The 23844-nt window shown below is 42.1% G+C and overlaps 2 long non-coding RNA genes across 2 annotated transcripts in view; one reads left to right on the top strand and one right to left on the bottom strand.

The window, feature by feature from the left end:
• The window catches only part of LOC309540966, a 99634-nt gene extending 90225 nt beyond the window's left edge, over positions 1-9409 (top strand). The window contains exons 3-4 of the long non-coding RNA XR_014223586.1: positions 6354-6435; positions 9277-9409. This is a non-coding gene — a long non-coding RNA (uncharacterized lncRNA). The remainder of the gene's footprint in view (positions 1-6353; positions 6436-9276) is intronic.
• The window catches only part of LOC309540969, a 409726-nt gene that overhangs the window by 260722 nt on the left and 125160 nt on the right, over positions 1-23844 (bottom strand). The gene's annotated exons all lie outside the window — the stretch shown is intronic.

The raw sequence follows: 23844 nt of genomic DNA, 5'->3' as shown, positions 1-23844 counted from the left end.
ATATGTTTCTGAACACAAAACTACTGATGAGAAGTTTCTCCACTATTCTGTTTTTAGAATTCTAAACTGTTTGGGATGGACTTATGTATCTGAGGGGATGCGGGTGGTGCTGTGGGTTAAACCACAAAGCCTTGGACTTGCTGATCAGAAGGTCAGCAGTTCAAATCCCCGCGATGGGGTGAGCTCCCGTTGCTCAGTCCCTGCTCCTGCCAACCTAGCAGCTTGAAAGCATGTCAAAGTGCAAGTAAATAAATAGGTATCGCTCCGGTGGGAAGGTAAACGGCGTTTCCGTGCGCTGCTCTGGTTTGCCAAAAGCGGCTTAGCTATGCTTGCCACATGACCCGGAAGCTGTATGCCAGCTCCCTCGGCCAATACAGCGAGATGAGTACCGCAATCCCAGAGTCGGCCATGACTGGACCTAACGGTCAGGGGTCCCTTTACCTTTATGTATCTGAGATACCATTTTCTTCCCTATGAACCTGCCCAGTTACTGAAATCTGTGTTACGGAATGTCTTACTTATGCAATGACCTCCACAGACAAGTGAGGAAGGTATATACAATGGAGTAATCGGATAAAAAACTTTTTTTTATTCACAAGGCTTTTAACTATTAATGTATGATCTGCTGCTTAATTCCATTAACTTAATATCTTCACCTAATCATGTACATGAAGAAGTAATGACTAACAACAGTAAAGACAATAGCGCTAGTATATATTTCAGTGGCCAGAATGAAATGTTGAATGACAGAATAGTTCTTTGCCACTCACTCATGTCAAAATGCGCCTCAATAACTTTCTTTTTGCTCATTTCCTTTTCATTATTATCTTTACCAGTTGGCTATCACCAATAAAGAACCAAGACCTCTTTTGAAAAGCCATTATACTGCATTATCTGTCACTCTTTTTTTTCGATTGCCCCCAATCTTTCCTGCAATTTAACATGACATAATGTGAAAGAACAAAGAGTGCAATGACAAAGACTGGATTGATAAGGAAGTACTTGGGAGTGGGACCAAAGCCCTTTTTCTCCCAACTTAATGAAATTTACTGCTATCGGGAATATTGCATTAAGTACACATTGTATGGATCATCTTTGCAGATAGTTAAACACAGTGGACAGCTTTAGAATGCATGCACTAATACATCTTGGGAAACAAGGAATGTGGCAAGGGTTAAGAATTTGTCTATCATTTTGACATAGGAGCTGTTACCCGCTGAAACCTACTTCATAATTCAATAAATTGATTATTCAGCTGTCCTCCACTGTGACAACTATGCTTCACACATTAAGCTATTTCCCCTGCCAAGTCCCTGTATGGAAATTGCAATGTGTAGGGTGAATCAGATACAGGCAAACTTGAACTCCTAGCTTTATAATTGCTGGGCTGGGCTCAGGGCTCCCCCCCCCCCCGGCTGGAACTCACTGGAACTCAGTTCTGGCACCTCTCAGGTGGGCACCATTGGTATCCTAAGAGAACAAGGAAGCATTCGTGGTGAGTTTTGGCACCATTTTTTCTAGAAAAATAGCCCTGGACAGGAGCCTGGACTTGTCCTACTTTCAGAGCCGCCACCATAGGTGGCTTTGCACTCATGCTATGTGTTCTGTGCTATGCACCACCCATCCCTGTTGTGAGTAGCCCCTCCCACTTTGTTCCTTCATATTAATTTCACCTTCCCTTAATTGAATCTGGCCTAGTCTACATATATCAGAATAATGGGGTATAATAATGAGATAGTAGAGTCCTGAGGTGGTGGTAGAATGAATCAGCCACTTCATAATGAAGGATGCTTCAACTGACATTATCAAACAAAACAAAACACCCTGAAAGGAGGGGGGAGCCTAGCATGGCAGTTAGCAAGCTAGACTAGAACCATTCTCCCTAACATTCCCCACCTCCCTCACACGTATGCATATACATATTTTTACTGGCACATCTACCTATCATCTGTCTGTCTGTCTGTCTATCATAGCATCCCCTACCTGTATCCTAGCATATAAGAATTTTATGACTTCATTGTGTTGTATCTGTAGGCATTGCCAGTTCAATATGACCTCTGCTGTGTGAAGCTCAAGAGACTCTGTTCCTGCCTAAGCTTGTAGGAATGAAACATGAGGCGTCTGTCAGGGCGGGCCCTGGGAGCCTCTTTTATTGAATATTGCAAGCATTGCCACAGGTGGGCCTGTGGCTGATTGGTTGATACATACACAAAGAAACTTGTGATTGGTTAACATAAGTACAAGGCGGGGATAACATGTGAGAGGTGGGATTTACATATGATCATTTATCATTTATCACTGATACATTAAAGGCTGAGAATCGGAGCTAGAACTAGACAGGCATGAAGCCTCCTAATTAAATTGTAACTAGAGATTAATATGGCACAAACAATTACTAATGATTGATCATAACATGAAACAATATAACAATCAAGTTCTGTAGATGTGGTCAGCTAGGCATGAAGAGCAGGTCATGTTGTTTTCCATGAGCTTAGGATGACTGAACAAGGAAAGGAATGTCTTGGTGTTTGGAACAGTTTTGTACAGTTTGTGCGGAAGCAGATTATAAGCAAGACTTCCCAGAATGCAAGAGAAAAGGAGCAAGGCTTCCCCATAATGCAGCAGTTATGGGCAGAAGGAGAACTAACAGTTATGTGCAGAAAGAGGACTTCCCTTTATAAGCTTATGATAGCCTCTATCTGGGATGCTTGGCCTAAGCAGTCTCACTACTGGCTTCTTTCACCGCAGCTGCCCAGCCTGCCGTTTTAGAGTGAGTTCAGCTTCTCCCTCTGTATAATTTTACCACTTCCTTGGGTCAGATGTATTTGTCTGACTAGCTTGCTGGCTTTACCCTTGCAGAGCTACAAATTATAGCATCCTTCACAAACTTCAATTCCCAAGGTTCAGGGGGGAGTCATGTGCTTTAAATGTGTGCTGGTTTTTTTTGAAAATTTACGGTGAGGCTCTGTTGTACACCAGTGTACATATGCATTTTTGCACAATGCATAAGGCAAAAGAAGAGGCAAAAAATGAAGGAAAACTGAAAACCCTAGAGAGCTGAGCATGTGACAGTTTTGATATTAGTGTTAGAAATTCTCCCAGGTCAACCAGAGGGCAGGCAGAGGGGAATACAAGGGACAGCCAACCCACAGAATCATAATGGTAGGCACACACTCATCCCTTCTATTAGGGAAGGAAGCTCTTCTTGATGTAGCCAGGACAAATAGTCTTTCCAGATATGCAGGAAGACTGTGATAGCTGTTCTTCTTACAGTGTTCATCTAAAGTCTTTGAATAATTCAGACAAATGTCTGGTGTGCCTGAAAGCACTTTAATCACTTCAGTATAGAAACATCTTCCCTCAGGAAGATGCCCAGACTAAACCGCTCTCAGAAGTTTAAAAGTAAACGTGAGCCCTTTCCAGCGTTATAGCACATAATGACACATAAAATGCCACAGCTGACATTTAGGAGGGAAGATATATACTTCATTCAGCAGTAAAGCACATACTCTGTGCAGAGAAGTCCCACGTTCAAAGCCTAGACTCGCCACTTAAAAGAGCCTCAGGTTACTGGGCTGCAAAAACCACTCTTCCTGTAGTCTTGGAGAACCATCACCAGCCAGATAAGATAATTCTGACTCGACTCAGTATCTTAGGTGGCTTCTCTAACTGCGCTCATGCGATTATTATATCACAAATATAACTCTAAGGAGGAATTTCTTTCTTTTTATTGCATGAACTTCTTTTTTGACAAAGTAATAATCATAAGTAAATAAGAATAAAAATGTGCACCCCACCACCAAGACCATTCCATTATCACCATCCAACCTCCCAAAATTTCAAAACCTCTTGTGATGGTTTGACCTCTTTCCGTTTTAACAGTACAAATTCTACAAACACCATATCTCCTCAAAATCATTTCTCCTTCATTAATGTCTTACCTTAATGACACATGTTAATTTATCATTAATACCTATATCCTACACCTATTTATACCATTCTTCCATTTTAGAGTCTGCTTGCCCCTTCCAATTCCTAGCTGTAATAATTCGTCCTTCATAGCCTGTGAACCTGCCCCATCACAAATTGATAATAATGCCACCTCTGGACTTTCAGTCAGCTTTAACCCAGTGATTTCTATTATCTCCTTAAACATCCTCTGCCAGAAAAATTGTACATATTTACACCCCCACCAAATGTGAACATAATTCCCTGTTTCCTGGCATCCCATCCATCATAACACCGAATATTCCTTGTTTATTTGATTTAATCTGACTGGCGTTAAATACCATCTCCAAACTAATTTATAATAATTTTATTTTATTCTTATAGACAACATTTTCAATGTATGGTTCTCCCATATTAGGAAGAATTTCAAAGCATGTTGGGGCTTCAAATTTTATTGTTGTTATTATTTTTACCCCAGCTAGATCCTTTGTCTTTCTGTCAGTAGGGCCAATATTTTTGGGAAGTATGTCACAAACTAGGTCTAAAGCAGGTTCAGTCATTGTGGTACCCTCTAGATGATGCTGAACTCCAAACTCTAACCAATCCACCTATAAGCATGAGGGCTGATAGGAGCTGAAGTCCAACATGGAGGATACCCTAATCCAGAATTTAACATAATGCTACAACAGTATGCATGCAGCCCCCTGGTCATTAAGTAGTTTTGTGTATAGTTTATTATATTGGAGAGCAGTGAGACACTGGAGTGTCAGGAGGAATGATATTGGGTCAGGGGGCAGAAGCTGCCTTTGTGCTGCAGGGTTCAACCTTTCATTATGATCTCCAGGAGAAGGACTGATGGTGAGGGATCAGCACCAAGGGGATAGGGCTAATTGTTTTGAGGTCTTTTGCTTGGCTCAGGATCTGCCAGACTTCAGGAAATCTGACCCCTCTACCTCATGGCAGGCTGCCTGTAATTGGAAAAGCAAGAAGCTCTTACCAAGGTATTTTATTCAGTATTCACAGAGAGGGATATAGGATGTCACCTATTGGACAATGGTGTTGCTCTGAGTGAAGTCCCAACCTCTCCATCTCTCCTATTATATGTCATCCCTGCATTGGCTGATCTGTGCTTTCTGCCTCTGAGCTTTCTGTTCTTCTGCCCTCAATGCACGCCAGGTCCTAGGAGGGGGTTGGATTTGGAATGCTTTCCAAGGATACTGAGTCTGTCAGCTGTCTCTCTCTCCTCTGGTGCTTGTTCTTCTTCCTCCTGCTCCTCTCCCAATATTTCCCAGCTTCTCCCCTCTGCAGCCTCTGAACCATGACCTTCTGCAAACCACTGTTCTAAATCTATACTGTCCTCCTCTTCTCGGGGAGGTTCAGGGGAAGAGGGAGGCGGTCTCCACCATTCCTCCTCCGATGTCCAGTCCCTGACAGGATCTCTTTGTACCTTCAGCTTCATCAGACTCCATTCCGAGTCACCAGTCACAGTCAGCTTCTGTCCCCTGACCTACATGTGGACACCTCTTGTCTCCATTACATTTTGCTCCATCCTACCAGCTCTGTCCCTAATTCACAGACATGTGTGGGACATGTGTCATTCAACCTGTTCTGGGTTACACTTCCCAGGAGGAGCAGGTGGCTGGCTTCAGGGTACTACTGAAACCCTGAATAATTCTCATAGGAATCTAAATGCTTCTCCTCATAGGAATCTAAATATCATCCAAAGAGTTCTTTTCAGAGGAGGCGAATGGAGAAGGGCTTTGGATTGTATTTGTGGATTAACACTTTTGACATTTCTGTGGTCTGTATTTTTTAAATTTATTTTATGGCATTTTTAATATGTTAAACATCTGCATAAGCCATTTCTTATTTTATACATATTTTTGGAAGTCACTTTGAGACTTCTTTGTAAAAAGTAAAGAAATAATAAAAAATAGCCAATATTGTTAGCTGTCAGATATTAGCTCTCTTGAGTCCCAGAGCTTGAGTTTGCAATCCTGTACCAGTTCCTGGGTATCACCGTTGAAATTAATGGAATATACTTTGGAATAGACATGTATAGATTGCGCCGTTGGCCTAGGAGACCAGGCAACCCTATCCATGAGCCTCTTTGCTGCAGTCTGAGAGTCACAATCTTCTGTGCTCTGGGTCACATGGGACATCCATGCCAAAAGAAGACTACTGCAGCCTTAGATTATTTAGCTACCTAATTGTTTCAGAAATCAGATAGGCTTCTTAGCAGAAACACAAAGGAATAAACCCGGTGGATAAGGTTATCAAAGTAGTTTGAAGAAGCAACTATATTGCACTGCTGATTACTGGATCTGAAAAATAATACGTTAAGAGGTATGTAATACTGATTACTTCAAGGTAATTGATTACTGATTACCTTTTCCTTGGCACAGTAAAGCTGTTCCCATGCGGGCTACCATGACAACCATAGTATGACTTCCAATCAAGACAGGAGTGGCGAGATTGCTAAGAAAAGTAATTCGAATTGCTATTTCTCCTGGAAAGTAGTCAGATTATTTCTTAGAATTGCATTTTTAAAGTATTTCATTTGCTGCCCCCGAGTTCTTTGAAAAGTTTGCTTCACATTACTCTGACTCTATTCTTTCCATTATCCTTCATTTTAGAGAAAAGGGGGGGGGGAGGTCTTAATAAAACCAAGATTGGATCCCATAATTTTGAAGACAAACTGCTAAAAAATAAAATAACATGTTAAGGAATTTCAGGTCTCTACTGTAAAAATAGGGTAAATTTTAAGTTAAATGATAGGGATTTTGTTTTACCATTTCTTTCTGCCTTTTCATGTGGTGTCAGATGACCAAAAAAGTCTTATTTATTTATATTTATTAGTTATTGAATTTGTATACCACCCTTCATCTGATGATCACAGGGCAGTTCATAAAAATGAAAACAAAAAAATCCATAAAATAACAAAAAAAGACCAATAACAAACCAATAACCCCCTTTTCACAAACACTTTTAAAAGGCCTGATTATGCAGAAATTATTTTGTCTGGTGACTAAAGATATGCAATGAAGGTTTAAGACAAGCCTTCTTGGGGAGAGCATTCCACAAATGAGGCCACCACAGTAAAGGCCTGTTCTTGTGTTGCCACTTTCTGGAACTCTTGTAGATGGGGCAAAGAAAGAAGGGCCTTGGATTATTATTGTAGGGTCTGCATCAGTTCATATGTGGAGGGGTAGTCCTTGAGGTTAGTTATGTATGGAAGTGAGAGCTGGACCATAAAGAAGGCTGATCGCTGAAGAATTGATGCTTTTGAATTATGGTGCTGGAGGAGACTCTTGAGAGACCCATGGACTGCAAGGAGATCAAACCGATCCATTCTTAAGGAAATCAGCCTTGAGTGCTCACTGGAAGGACAGATCCTGAAGCTGAGGCTCCAATGCTTTGGCCACCTCATGAGCAGAGAAGACCCCCTGGAAAAGACCCTGTTGTTGGGAAAGATGGAGGGCACAAGGAGAAGGGGACAACAGAGGACCAGATGGTTGGACAGTGTTCTCGAAGCTACCAGCATGAGTTTGACCAAACTGTGGGAGGCAGTGGAGGACAGGAGTGCCTGGCGTGCTCTGGTCCATGGGGTCACGAAGAGTTGGACACGACTAAACGGCTAAATAATAACAACAACAGTCCTTGAGGTATTGTGGTCCTAAGCTGTTTAGGACTTTATAGGTCAAAACCAGCACTTTGATTTTATGCCTGGAAAGAAATTGGCAGCCCGTACCGTTGGACCTGGATTGGTGTATTGTGCAACTGTGCGATCTGGCTGCTGATTTCTTCACCAGCTGAAGTTTCTGAAACATCTTCGGGGGCAGCCCCATGTATAATGCATTGCAGTAATCTTACCTAGAGGTTACCAGAGCATTACCAGTGCATATACTACAGAAGCTAGGCTGTCTCTATCATGGGGTGGTTCCATACGTTCTAGATGTTCATCCAAGTACCTGAATAGGGTTTTTGTCTTCCAAAATAACTGTTAATCATGTTTGATTATTGATGTTCCAGAATGAATCTGAAATATTCTCATTCTGCATTGACCTATAGCAAGTGCTATGATCATTTTTAAACAAACAAACAAAAAACAAACTGGTTCAGTCTCTGTGTTTTTGGCTCCCTTAATAATGAAGATATTTTTGGAAAAATACATATAATGAAACTCATCAACAAAAATGGTTTTGACAAATATACTTACATTGTGAGAAGTGAGGTTGCAGGGAACCAGGCAGAGGGCCTTCTTGGCAGTGGCACCCGCCCTGTGGAATGCCCTCCCATCGGATGTCAAGGAGATAAAGAATTACATACATTTTAGAAGACATCTGAAGGCAGTCCTCTTTAGGGAAGCTTTTAATGTTTGACGGTCTGTATAACACATAATACATAACACTAGTCTTGAAAGACCTTCATTGGCTCCCAGTACATTTCCGGGCACAATTCAAAGTGTTGGTGCTGACCCTTAAAGCCCTAAACGGCCTCGGTCCAGTATACCTGAAGAAGCATCTCCACGCCCATCATTCTGCCCGGACACTGAGATCCAGCTCTGAGGGCCTTGTGGCGGTTCCCACACTGCGAGAAGCCAAGTTATAGGGAACCAGGCAGAGGGCCTTCTTGGTATATGGCACCCGCCCTGTGGAACGCGCTCCCACCAGATGTCAAAGAGAAAAACAATTACCAGACATTAGAAGGCATCTGAAGGCAGCCCTGTTTAGGGAAGCTTTTAAGGTTTGATGGTCTATTGTATTTTAATATTCTGTTGGAAGCTGCCCAGAGTTGGGCAGGGTATAAATAATATGTTGTTGTTGTTGTTGTTGTTAGAAGTGACTCCCAACAATTCACAGTCTCGCCCATGAAGGGGGCATCATTGGATTCTGCTTCCTGAAGGCACACAGATCATTTTGGGGATCATTTTTGAGAGCCAGTGTGGTGTAGTGGTTAAGAGTGGTAGTCATGTAATCTGGGAAACCGGGTTCATGTCTCCGCTCCTCCACATGCAGCTGCTGGGTGACTTTGGGCCTGTCACACTTCTGTGAAGTCTCTCAGCCCCACACACCTCACAGAGTGTTTGTTGTGGGGGAGGAAGGGAAAGGAGAATGTTAGCCATTTTGAGACTCCTGAAGGGGAGTGAAAGGCAGGATATCAAATCCAAACTCTTCTTCTTCTTCTTCCCAAACGTTGGATGACTCATAATTTCCTACTGACAACCAATTGAATATAGCTCATATTTTGGACTATTGGACTTGAAAATGCTTCAAACGTTCACTATGTTTTAGTTAAATGCACTTTATGATTTCCCTATATCCTCAGCCAAAAGAAGCAAGGTAACTGCAGGATCACTGCGCATCATTATACAACTTTTCCTCACGGTGCTTCATTGAAGCTGCAAGAATTTTAACAAAAGGTGAACTGGGGATTGAGTCTCTCTCTTCTACTTGCCCAGAAATAGCTCAGTGTTCTTTCATGTGTTCCAACTGAACAGTGGAATAAAAGCTAAATTCTTCCATTTGCTTTTTGTAATATTTATTTAGTGAAAACATTTCTATCCTTATGCAAGTTAATCCCAGAGTGGGTTACTATCAATTGTTGGTAAAATACATAGCCAAGAATAAATAAATAATAGATCCACTCCGATTGCTCTCTTTACATACACATAATATATGCGGCATATGGATGGCACTGTGGTCTAAACCACTGAGCCTCTTGGGCTTGCCGATTGGAAAACTCGGCGGTTCGAATCTGAGCGAATGAGTGAGCTCCTGTTGCTCTGTCCCAGCTCCTGCCAACCTAGCAGTTTGAAAGCATGCCAGTGCAAGTAGATAAATAGGTATTGCTGGGGCAGGAAAGTAAACGGCGTCTCCATGCACTCTGGTTTTGGTCACAGTGTCCTGTTGTGCCAGAAGCGGTTTAGTCATGCTGGCCACATGACCCAGAAAGCTGTCTGTGGACAAACATAGGCTCCCTTGGCCTGAAAGCGAGATGAGCACTGCAACCCCATAGTCACCTTTGACTGGACTTAACCATCCAGGCAGGGGTCATTTATCTTTACCCTTGCCTTATTATATTTATTCACACAAGGCCTCATCTTCCCATTTTCACCTTCATCATAATCTTAGTCTGGTTTTTCCTCTTCTTTCTGAGCTGCAGTCATCCACTAACAGATTGGACCTTGCTAGTTGCATTATGAGTGCTAGGGCTGTTAATCTGCTTTAGAGACACTTCATAATTGCTCGTGGTAGAAATGCCTTCATGTGCTCAAAAGTGGGTCTCTGTTCTGCTTCATTCCAAGTGTTCAGAGGGTAAGCATTCTGCATATTGACACCTAATGCACATCTTTCAAGATGAGAAGGTGACAAAATCAATTTAAAAATAAGTGAAATTATCCATTACTCCATGCTTAATTTTTGTCATTGTATTCAAATTGGTCCAAAATATTTTTGGCGTTGATTAACAGTTGGAGATGAAGGAAAGCCATATTTCTTTATATAAACATAAGAACGTCCAAGCTGGAACAGGTCCAAAACACATCCAGTCCAGCACTCTGTTTTCACACGCCTATAGGAAAGGTCCATAAGCCAAACCTTATTCCCACCTGCGATTCCCAGCAGCTGCCTCTGGACAGTAAGATGCTCCAAGGAATTTTGACAGCAAAATGGTTAACCTGGATCTATCTACTGATCTCTTGCAGCACTGATATAGTGATCAATTGGTGAGCCGCCCAATTTGCAACTATTGAAGATTTTAAGTCTTCCGTTTCCCAGAAGCCTCTGATTTGCTTTCCTTGTCCTTGAAGATAAATGGGGATTTCAGTCTAATCAAAAGAAATAAATCATTGGCCTTTCTGCTGATCAAGAATCATGTCCTCCACTTTTCAGGCTGGTTGTCAGCTAATATTCTAGTGCAACATCTAATGTCCCTCAAGGGGCATTTTGCAGTAAGTGCTGGAGAAAAGAATGGTCTGGAGAGGGGCTGGGAATCTGGATTGATAGACTCTTTGAAAGATGCTTTAAACTCTGTATATTTAATTGATGAGCGTTTCAGACAAACCCTTTTGCAATCTTGAATCTTCAGATGATGTCAGAATTAATACCACATGCTATTCTTACTAATATCATGTCCAAAATAATATGCTTATGAGGCTTAATTGCAAGACTTTTTGTAAAGGGGGGGGACTAACAAAAAGATAACTTGTTTTGCTATAATGGTTATTATATCTATTTTCTGTGTCACACTATTCAGTATGAAGTCTGATTCTGAATGGAGAGAAGCTAATGCAAGTGAAAAATCCGGGTGTAATATTACTTGTATTTAAATATGCATGAAAGGCAGTTTGCCATTTTCAAGGATTTCCTGGTAGCTGCTTAACTTCCAGTCTTTTCCAGATACATTATATTGGCAAAAAAAGATGACATGGAAGTAGATGCCTGCAATAGCACACAGAACTATGAAATAATATAAATCTCATGCAATGCTGAAGGCTTCTCATGTACAAGTTGGAACTTCTAGGCATGTAAAAAAAGTGGCACTGTAGCAATCATTTTTTAAGTTAGTTAGATCCTTTGATTTCACATAATCTAATGTGCATAGGACTTAGTCGAATGCAACTTGGATAGAAGGGAGGGGAAGCATAAAAGAGTTATACTTCCAATTGTCATACTTTTGGTGCTGCTTCAAAGTCCAACGCCAGAAAAAGAGATGCAAAGGTTTTCCTTTTGCTCATTTCACAGGCAGTATAAAAAGAGGAAAGTTCTCAGAAGCACAGAATTGTAGAGTCGGAAGTGATCACAAGGATCATCTGGTTCTAGTCCAACCAAATATTTCACCCAACATGGTGAAGGAATGGGTTTCTGTGCTGTCAGTTTGAAACAAGACCCAAAACCCACCTTTTTTTCTTTCTCCAAGAGAGCATTTCTAAAATGCACTAACTTGAGCTGTTGAGCAAATGCATAACATGAACACAGCTGTATAAACAAAGCTCTCTCCTTTATCAGTCACGGCATTGGATGACCTTGGCTGTTCCAGTGGAGTAGGGTTGACATGTCTGGGTCTTACCTAACCACACTCTGATGCACAGACCTAGTCTGGGAACAGCGCCAGAGTGTGTTCTTGGAGTTGGTGACCTCTTGCTCCAAGATAAGAGTATAGGAACAGGAATACCCTTTTATGGTCAGAAGTACAGGAAGGAAAACCCTTTTATGGTTAAGAGTACCAGAGCAGGAACATCTGTGATGTCAACCTGTGTATACAAGCTGACGTGGCTGGATTCCTGGGGAAGGGGGAGAGGGTGCCTGGAGGATATATATACTGCATGAAATTTCTCATTTCTTTGGACTTGCTGTGGACTGACCACACAAGTGCCTTTCTGCTGCTCCGGAGAGCAGAAATAAAGAACTCTTTCTCTGAACCAACCCTCGGTGTCATTTGAGTTCTTTCCTCCCGTCCGGGAGCAACGCAGAGACCACCAATCGGTAAAGTCTAATAAGGCTACAATGGGGCTTGAACTCACAACCCTGAGATTAGAGTCCCATGCTCTATCAACTGAGCGATCTCAGTGTTAACTTGGCTCATTTGTTCTTCTTGTAAAGCTTTCTCATAGCCCCCAAAGCCAGTCTTAGTCCCCTTGTTCTATAGAGGACTGTGGGGGGAGAGGAACCTTACCATACTATGGGCCTAACTAGAAATGATGTGGTTCTTTGATCAGGATCTTCTTGGTGTGTGTGTGTGTGTGTTAAATGTCCAAGCAGCCACATGGGACTGCTAAATTGACTAGAGAACTTACAATGCAATAAAATAATATTTTAACACTTTCTCTCTGCTCTGTATCTACCCACCACCACCACTTAAACCACTGTTCGCCCATTGGGAGAAACACACAGGTAGCTTTGTGTAAGCATGGCAGAAAATTGTTGTTACCCACCCTTTGCTAGAAGGTCCCAGTGGGATTTACAGCAATGTATAATGCACCATCAAAACAATTTAAAACAGACCACTATCACAACTAGAGTTGGTCTCTCACCCTCTATGTATGAGAGAAACAGAAAGTGTCAAATGATTGTGTAAAGTGGTGTATCTTCTGTATACAATCAAAGCTGTACAGGTGCAGGAGAAAAACTCTTATTCAAGTATCATTTATCCCATCAAGTCAGTGCCAATGTACTGACTTTTATTTATAAAAATCCTTAATCAAAGGTCACCATAGCATGTCTAGACAAGTCCTTACTTTGAACTTGGTCACTTGCTTTCAACTATGCTCATTAAGATCAGTAGGCCAATTGTGTTGGATGGAATGCATGGATAAGTGAGAAGGACCAGTTTTTAAGACAATAGGGCAGGCATAGGCAAACTTCAGCCCTCCAGATGTTTTGGTCATCCCTGACCACTGGTCCTGTTAACTAGGGCAGTGTTTCCCAAACGTTTTTGGGCAACGGCACACCTGTTTACCGGAAAAAAATCTCGCGGCACACCACCATTAAAGCCCCGCCCCATGACGTCAGCGCGCAGCGTCATGCCGGGAGGGACACAGAAAAGTGAACGTTTTTTCCCTTCCCCTTGCCGGGGTGGGAGGAGGCAGCAGAGCGAGGGACTGAGGGACGGCGGCAGCTGAGGCGGCGGCGGCTGTTGTGGTGGTGGCGGCGATAGCGGGCGGAGGAGGAGCCGTCGCCGGGAGTTGCTGCTGCTGCTGTTGCTGCTGCTGCCCGGACATGCCGGCCTCCTCCTCCTCTGCTGTCTCGCGCTCCTCCCTTTTGCGCGCGCTGCCCCGCCGCTCGGCACCACCACCGCGGAGCCGCCCCCGGCTCGACGCGGATCCTCGCCGCCGCCGCCTCTCGCCGCCCGACTCGCCCGCCTCCCTCCCACGGCACACCAGCCGGTGTCTCACGGCACACTAGTGTGCCGCGGAACACCGGTTGGGAAACACTGAACTAGGGATCATGGGAGTTGTAGGCCAAAACATCTGGAGGGCCAAAGTTTGCCTATGCCTGCAATAGGGGAAAGGGGGTGTCATCCCAAGCTGATGAAGCACTCATCTTCACGCTCAATTTAACTGCATCAAACTGAATTTGTAATGATGGCTGACTGCCAACTTCCAGCTTTTTAGTCTGGGATGCTTGGCAAACAAGTCACCTGATAAGCTAATTCTCCCATCAGCACAGGGGCACTTTGTCTCTGAACTGCTTTACTTATGCATGTGTATCACTTGATTTTGTTGTGCATGATGTCATACTTCATCTGTAGAGTGGTCTGTGACCACTGTGGCCCTTTACACACAGAAGCCACATCTTTAATATCCTGACTGTTTTAAGTTATAGGACAGGCAGGTTTGAACCAACTCTTTGATAAATATTATGGGTTCTCTGGTATGGCTACAACTTATGGATACAAAGAAGATAATGTACATAATGTACATGCGTAAAGCTGATACTTACCTGACCCCATTAAACACCCTGGAATGCATTATGTAGTGCAGATGTGTATCTGTATAGCCAATTTCTGTTCCCAGGACGTCGATTGTGTGAAGCATATCCTACTGCATTGTGGGCAATATGAGCAAGCAAGGGATCAACTGATCAAACCCTTATTGGCAAATCTGCCGGGAAAATCTGAAGCCTCCCATATTAAATATCTTTTGGAAGACAGGTCAGATGATATTACGCTGGCCGTGGCAAAGTTTCTTTTGGAGGTTATAAGAAACAAAGATCATTATGCCCTAGATAAAACAAAATGACTGCTGTGGTTTCTTCAATCTGTCTTGTCATTTTAACTGTATCTAGTTTTGAAATTGTTTTGTGGGTCTTTGGACTGCAATAAAGTATTTGTTGATTGATTGTATAGCCAATTATATATTTTATCAAAAATACATAAGAAGATCCTTCTTCAACCTGACCAAAGATCTGTCTAAGCCAGCACAACAGCAACCTATCAAATGCCTTTTGGAAGCTCTTGGGGAATGAAGACAACAGCCCCCTTCTCCATCTTGTTAACTGAAATACCCAGCAGCGGTTATTAGAGATATGCTGCCTTTAAACATGGAGATTATATTTATTTGTTATAGCTGTTGGTGGAATGATCCTCCATAGATATACCTAATTCATGGGTAGTTCATTCGGTTTCATTGGTCATATTATTTTTGAACATTGGCCATGCTGTCTGGGGCTGATGACACTTAAGATTCCAACAATGTTTTAAGCTAGTGGTCATAACCATAGCTTGTGACAGTAAATTCTGTGTTGTTTATTCCACTGCATTTTTGCATATTTTTGTTAGAGCTTCATTGAATGGATTGCAGCCACAATATCACCTTCACCACATCAGCAACCCATTGTGTTGAGTGTGACTTGTTTGTGCCCATGAAGTGTGGTAGACCAGGTATGGCCAACTCCCAAGAGACTGTGATCTGCTCACAGAATTAAAAACTGGCAGTGATCTACCCCCTTTTGGGGGGCTCAGGGCAAAGTTGCTGAGCTTTTTTAAGGGGGAAGAAAGGAGGAAAGCCCCATTTTTGGGGAGATCAAGGTTAAGCTCTTGGGAGGGAGAAAGGGGAAGAGTCACTCACAGATTGCTGAAGAAACAAACAAACAGCCTCACTGAATACACTCCACCTTCCATTCTGCAGATTGTGCAAAAATGGAGGGCAGGATTAGGGGGCAGGGCTGGATTCTATTTTACCAACACTAAGGAAAGGGACCCAGCGATCAACTGCGATCTACCAAAACCTCCCAGGAATCTACCAGTAGATCGTGATCAACCTGTTGGACATCCCTGTGGTAGACTGTCCAGTGTGAAGCCAAGTATGCACTATTTGTTCCAGAGAGAACAACATTCAAGTATATTCCCACCCCTGGGTCAATAAATAAGAAGTTAATAACACAGCAGCTCTGAAAACCTTGCAGCCAACTCAAACCATTACCTCACAGAACTCTGATAATTTCTGTCACTTTGTAACTAACATTGGGAAGTAAATAGCTCAGAGTCTTTTAAGGAAGGGGGGAAATGTCGTGTTTACCTTGTCACTGCACATACTTTCTTAAAAGTAAATGCACTCTCAAACAGCCACTATCATTCTGCTGTAGGGAACATCCTATTACTGAGGTTTTATTTAATCAAGTCTAAACCCTACAATCTTCTTTACTTGATAAAAAAAATACACATGTTCATTTTTATTCCTACATTGCTGCTTTAGAAGACAGGAAGCATAAAACTCTGAATCTCCTGCTGGGACTAATGAAAAAAATTCAAATGTCAGTATGGCACAGTACAAGCTGATCAACTATTCTTAGTCATAAAATACCCAGCATTCTTCAACATCCCTAACAAATGTAGTGATAAAGCAGCAGTGCTGCCTTCCAGAACTACTATAAATCAGTTGTTTGCAAATTAACCCATTTTTATTATATCTGGACACAGGAGGAAGAATGTGCCCACCAAAGGAGTAAGCCATTTTCCTTGTGGAGTTTAACGAAGTCTCCTCATAATTTCCTTCGTTCCCCACAAACCATGGATGACTTAAGCATTAGTCCACCTCAGACCAGGGGGACTAAGCTTACCGGTGGTGAAAGCATATGAGATAAATAAATATAGTAAGCTGCCTGATACAAAGTGAGACCATTGGTTTATCTAGGTCAGTATTATCTATCTTCTGACAGGAATGACCGCTCCCCGCTTAAAATGGGGGGCGCCCTTTGCGTGGACGCACGCAGCCCTAGATCTGGAGCGGCTCCAACAGCATAGGCTTGGCTTTGCCTTCCCTCAGGTGGGATACCTGGAGGTCTCCGCCTACCTCAGTCAGTTGTCCAATCCCACCTGGGGGAAGCGTTGCCAAGGAGACCAGGCCAGGTAGGGGAGGGATTACCTGCCCACACAATAGAGGGAGGATCTTACCTAGGAATCCTCACTTGGCTCCAGAGCTTCTCCCACCCTACCCACCCTCAGTTAAGGTCTTATTTTGCAGGTTAACTTTTCTTCACAGGTTTTGCAGGTTAACTTTTCTTCACAGGTATGCGGGCGCTGCTACGTTAAGGTCGCTGTTAAAGGGCCGGAAAGGAATTTCCCTGCATTGGCAGGTTTCGCCTTTCCCGTAGCAAAACGTCACAACTTGGGCGGTATCAGGCCTTGGGCGGAATCCTTTTGTCCATCTTCCTCTTGCGGCGGCGATACCAGGGTTCCCCATTAAAGGGGTTTTCTGAAGGGAGGCTTTGGCCGTACACCGAAAGGTCGTCATTGCTCCCTCCTGCGGCGGCGGCGTTACGGGGGCGGCCATCTCTGCTTGAACATATGTTCTCCAGAGCCGGCCCACCCCCCCACACACACACTGGATAACCCTGAAGCTCCCTAGGTCCCCGGCTGGGGACTGGGGAGGGAGAACGCCCAATGCCTGAGCCAAGGTCTACCCACATTTGAAATTTAATAAAGTTGTGGCCAATTTAATCCCATAGCACGTTGTCTTGAGTCGTTATTCACATGACGGGGGGACCGTGCAGGATCTGGGGACTCCGCCTGTCCACGCAAATGATTATCCAGGGTTTAAGACAGGAGTCTTTGCCAACCCTGTGGGTTGAAGCTGAGGTTTCCTGCGTGTAAAACAGGTGAGCTATGGCCTTCTCCAAAGCAAGTGGGAGAACTCTATCACCTGGTTCCAGTTCTTTGACATCTCTCATGCTCAGTTTGAACCAGAAGGGGCATGACTTATGTTTGTCTTGTGGCTTCAGTTCTGTCCTTGCCTCCCTGAAAGTGCTTGCCTGCAATTCTGACCCCTTCTGTCATCCTCACCAGTAGAGACTGCTTCTGGTTTCCATGTCAACATAAAGCCTACAAATGACTTCTTGTGGATTTTAATGCCTAATGGGTTTGCTTTGGAGTGTGCTCAGAGGCACACAGGGAAGCTCTCACTCACAAGTCACATCAAAATGAATGGCAGCTGTGTAGGCAACATCCCTAGCATATGACTGAGATGAAAATGTAAAGGTAAAGGACCCCTGACAGTTAAGTCCAGTCGCGAACAACTCTGGGGTTGCGGCGCTCTTCTCACTTTACTGGCCGAGGGAGCCGACGTTTGTCAGCAGACAGTTTTTCTGTGTCATGTGGCCAGCATGACTAAGCTGCTTCTGGTGAAACCAGTAACCAAACAATTAAACCCCTGTGTTGCAAACAATTATCAGTACAGTGGTACCTCGGGTTAAGTACTTAATTCGTTATGGAGGTCTGTTCTTAACCTGAAACTGTTCTTAACCTGAAGCACCACTTTAGCTAATGGGGCCTTCCGCTGCTGCCGTGCCGCCGGAGCATGGTTTCTGTTCTTTCCTGAAGCAAAGTTCTTAACCCGAGGTACTATTTCTGGGTTAGTGGAGTCTGTAACCTGAAGCGTATGTAACCTGAAGTGTATGTAACCCGAGGTACCACTGTAATATCCAAGGCAACACTATGGCCAAGTACAACAGTGTGATGTCAATATAAACTCTTTATATAATATATACAGAACATTGAACAGTATGAAATATATGAAACATGCACTCTCTGCAAAACCAAATAAACAGAAATCTTATAAATCTCTGAAAGTCACAAAATATGCACTCTTGATGGATTCTCTTGAAAACAGAACCAAATAAACATAAGTCTTATAAGTCTCTGAAAGTCTTTGTGGACTATGCAAGTCTCTGAAAGAAGCAACGGGTCAGATTCTTATCTGGTGAAAACAAGCCGTAAAGCTTTGTTTTATGACAGCCGACGCTGCTGAAGTGGTCCGCAAACAGACGTAGTGAACAGTGATTCCGGATATGCCCACTGTTTCGTGGAATTCTTCTTTAGCACAGCAGAAGGATACAGAAATGCTTCATAAACTGCAAATGAATTATTGAAAGAATGACCTGGTGAAACCAGAGCAGAGCACAGAAACACCGTTTACCTTCCCATTGGAGTGGTACCTATTTATCTACTTGCACTTTGACATGCTTTCAAACTGCTAGGTTGGCAGGAGCAGGGACCGAGCAACAGGAGCTCACCCCATCGTGGGGATTCGAACCGCCGACCTTCTGATCGGCAAGCCCAAGAGGCTCAGTGCTTTAGACCACAGCACCACCCACGTCCCTTGACTGAAATACCCAGGAGCATATGGTGGTTGTGCTATCTCCAGATTCCCCGCTCCCTCACCTAAGTCACTCCCGCAGCCTAAGCCAATGTCTTTTGTACCTTAAAAGAGAGATCCTTTGATTTGAGAAATTCAGATCCATACCTTGGTGAAAGCTAGTTTCATTTATTCTTGCACATCTTTTTTTTAATCATAAGTCTGTGGGACAGTCATAATACAAATACAATCAATCAATCAACTTGAAAGATGCATTTTTGGTTTGCCATCCTCAAAGTATAGAACAATCAGGCCCTGAAGGTTGACAGGTCTTTGATGTGAGTCAATAACTTAGTTGAAGCTCAAGTTTCTGAGGGAAAGAAAAACATTTGTGCGGCCGTCATGATAGGTACTCAAATGAACTCACTCATGCAGGGAGCAAAGCTACCCTTGGATATCTTGGTTTGGAAGTTGCCTTTCTCACATAATGGAAGCAAAGGGTTAGGTCTTGGCCACCAACTACATGAGCAGGTTTGCTTCACATTCTGATTATCGGAGGACCAGGCAAGCACTGGTGGCATAATAGCTCTCCTACAATAATAGATTCCATGGGTAACCACAGCAATGACCAGTGGGCATGGAGGTGCCCAATACAGAAAAGCCTGGTCCCTCCTGAGGATCCCAAGACAGGTCGAAGATCACAGCCAGATCACAGTCAGCAGATAAGAAGAGGGGCTATTTTACAAGCAACCCACACCTTTCACAGATTAATGGAATTTGCTTGGGGAAAGGATCCTGAAGGCGTGTGTATTTTAATTTAATTTCTAACCCACCTTGGAAGGATTTGTATCCTTAAAGGTAGAATAGAAAGAACTGTACCAAATAAATAAATAAATCAGTATAGGATTGCTAACTCAGTTCCTTAGCACTGATGCCAATTCTCAGTTTTTAATATTGGCCTGAGCACAGCTTTAAGCAAACCAATTTACTACTGATTTAAAATTATTTCCCTAAGTGATCATTGTAAATATTGTATAAACAGACCTAAGAATTCGGGAGCAGGAGACTTTTGGCTCGTCGGTGGCAGAACGAAAAAGCATACCTCGTAATTCTCAAGTTTTTACCTTCCAACTTTATTCATACCAAGCATATCTGCATTGACATTCCCAATACATCACACAAAATATTCTGTACCACTCCTCTGACACTGGACTCATTATGCCAACCATAGTTTGTATGCCCCAGGGTACAATGAGCGTGTGAACTTATGTTGCTTGACTTGCCTTTTCACTCTATGAAATGTGGCCGGTCTCTCAAGTTGCAGCTTGCCTAGTCTAATTTGTGCATGAACATTTTCTCATGGTCCTGTCTAAGAAAGAACCACCAGCCTAAATGAAACCTATGTGGAGCTGACTGACCTCCTTCCGGAGATGATGGTTGTTTCTGCAATTCAAGTAAACAAGAGGTTCACGGTGTGTCCAAAATGTAACAAATGTGATTGTCCCTCTCACACCTCTACTTTACTGTCACCGCCATCATCACTCAGTATCAAAACTGGGAATGGAACTTCTGTAAAGCAAATATATATATATAAAGCTGAGTTGCTGTGATAAATTTATTTCTGGGTGATGTTTTTCAACTTTCCCCCTTCTCTACACCATTACAAAAGACAGCCCATGTAGGATCCTTCTATTCTTTTCTCTCTCCCCCCCCCCAGATGATCTTTATTGAATTTTTAGTTACATACTGTACATACACATACATTATATTTCACATTTGTTCTTGCTCTCCCGAGCTGACTTCCCTCCTTCCTTCTTCTGGCTTTTTTGTGTCCTCTTTGACTTTTTGCATTGTCTTGGTCCATTTTCCACAAGATTATTCTTCTTCATTTTTTCCATTAAATGTCCATAAACAAATAAATCTTTTTATATATACAAATTTGCTGTCTGTCTATATTCATTTACAAATATTGTTCAATAATAATCCTAATATACATTTTTAATTCATTTTGATATTATTATCCAGTAAATTTCTTGTATTTTCCCTTTATGAGATATTATTTTAATTCTACTGGTTTCCCTATTTCACACCATCTTCTCTATATATAAAATAAATTTTCCCCATTCTTTTTGATATGTTTCATCCCCCTGATGTTGAATTTTTGCTGTTAATTTGGCTGTTTCTGAGTACTCCATAACCTTGTACTGCCATTCTTCTATTGTAGGCAATTTTTGCTGTTTCCATGAGCCAGCAATAACCTCACCGCCGTTGTTGAGCATAAGAACAGTTTCTGGTCATTCTTGTCAATGTCTTCTCCCACCATTCCCAACAGGAATGACTCTGGTTTTTTCAAAAACGTATATTTAAAAATCTTCTTTAATTTGTTATATATATTTTCCCAATATGTTTTCACTATGTCACAAGTCCACCGCATGTGGAAGAAACTGCCTTCTTTTCCTGGTGCAGAGTGAGATTTGAGAGTAGGGAATGGATGGGCATGCCAATTTCAGTTTCATTTTGTCCAGGTCTCCACATTTCCACATCACTTTCCAATTTCATTTTAGGTTCTCAGGAAAACTTATCGGCATTTTTGTGCAAATTTCTCTCCGCCTATACACATTCTTATATGCAAGTATGCCCAATACACACATTTTCTCAAAGCTCCCCCCCCCAAATGTAATACAAGATTGTATGCTATTTTCAGTAATATATGCATTTATAGGCACACTTCACTCTCATGTAAACAGGTTTGTACACATTACCTTGGCTGGAGAACTGAATTGAAAAATTTGGGTAAGTGTGCATTTTGAAGGATGACTGTGTTTCAATTTGCATATTGTTTTGGAAAGTCTGAATTTATCTTTAAATGCAAACTCAATCAAATTTCTACCCCATCCCTACTTGGGGTAAGTGTTTATTCCCTACACTTCATTTTCATGTTTATAGTGCTCTTGTCACAAATATGGCTTCATACCAAGTATGAGTTTTAATGAAAACTATGTTTCAAAATAAATAGAGAGCAGTATTTTAGGAAATTGTGGAAAGGGAAAGAAAGGCATTTTGATAGTCTAGAACAGAAAAATGGCAAATGAACCATTAATGTATATATTGCAGCAATTTGTTCTCCATCTACTTAGGCAAAATATGCTGCTAATAAATAAAATTTATTTATATCAGAGGTCTAATAATTGCCACATACCAGTGCCTTCAATATTTGCATTAGTAAACTTTAGTCCTGATATTTATGTTAGGGAATGAGTAATCAACATTTAATGTCAAAATGCTTGCCACCTAGCAAAAAAATGGGAAATTCTCCCTTATCATTTGAGATTAATTTGTTTGCATACAAATAAAGCATTTATTATCTAGATTGCGTCCCCTCCACTGGTAAACTGGGAAAGGCATTAAGAAAGCAGAATTGTTAAGACTGTTGATTGCTTCACTGTATTAAAACTAGCTTGTTGGTGTTAATCAGAAAGCACTATATGATCCATTAGCTGTGAAAGGCTTTAAATATTTGATTTGCAGCATGGGGGATTAACACAGAATCTCATTAACCAGGAAAGTTTGCTATAGTTTTCATTTAAGTAGAATTTAAGCTTTGGAAACTGCTTGATGGGGGGAAATCCTCTTGCTGGCCCATCAAATGAAGGTGTTAGAGAACTGCCATCATATTAGAAACACATCAGTTTTCTTAGTTAGGCCAGAGTTTGAGAGTGGTGTTAGATGATGGCCTCATGGCCAAATGGAAGTCACTTCCGGTTGTTGGGCTGCTACTGGAATGTCTGCAAGGATAACTTGTATAAAGTGGCAGATAAACCCCCAAAATCCAGACCCTCCAAGTGTCCCTATTTTCCAGGGACAGTCCCAGATTTACAGAAGCCGTTTCTGATTTGCTCCCAAAATGTCCCACTTCTCCTTAGGATGTTCCTCTTTTCATTGGAGAAATGCTGGGAATTTTGTGACTCCCCCTGAGCCAAGGAGATAAGTAACTACAATTTTTTTAATGTTTATTTTTTTATGTTGAAAGCCACCCAGAGTAGCTGGGGCAACCTAGTCAGATTAATGGGGTATAATAATAATAATAATAATAATAATAATAATAATAATAATAATGATGATGATGGAATATGAGATTCCTATTTTCATTGGAGAAATGTTGGAGGGTACACAAGACATTACATTAACAGTGCATCATGGAAGTATAATTGAGTAGCTTTCAAAATATATCTCTAAGAACATTGGGCTTCCTCAGCAGCTCACCAGGTGTTCCTCAGTGCAAAAAGCAAAAAGTGATGGAAGATACGATGGTTGTCTCCCTTTACTGCTACTGATCTACTGCAATATAGGAGTGCTGGAGACATCCTAAGCCTGTTCAGTGTCACATGTGAATTGCACATGCTCTCCAGAGCCCAGAATTCTTTGCAACAAGCAGGGCACACAGAGACATGAATTTGAAAAGGGCTGATTAAGGATGGGATGTTTGAAAACCAGTGCTATAATCTAGAAGGATGAAAGTGAATAAAACATAGGCTCCAGCAAGAGTAAAATACAGCTTGTATTGATTATAGCGTATGAGTAAAGCTGAATGAGTGGTTCATACTGGTCCATGACATTCATTCATAAGTCCATTCTCTCCTATTTCCACATCAATCAGATAGATAGATAGATAGATAGATAGATAGATAGATAGATAGATGATAGATAGCAAGCATATTTAGCATATAGCATACAACTGTGCATTTTTGTACATTTCCCCCACAACTGCAAGTTTCAAGCAACATTTACCATAAGACATTTTTGTATGTATTTATCCTAAAATA

The sequence above is a fragment of the Podarcis vaucheri genome (genome assembly GCF_965113315.1).
Source record: "Podarcis vaucheri genome assembly, chromosome: 9".
In the NCBI taxonomy this organism is placed as follows: domain Eukaryota; kingdom Metazoa; phylum Chordata; class Lepidosauria; order Squamata; family Lacertidae; genus Podarcis; species Podarcis vaucheri.
This window is presented reverse-complemented; position numbering and strand designations above follow the sequence as displayed.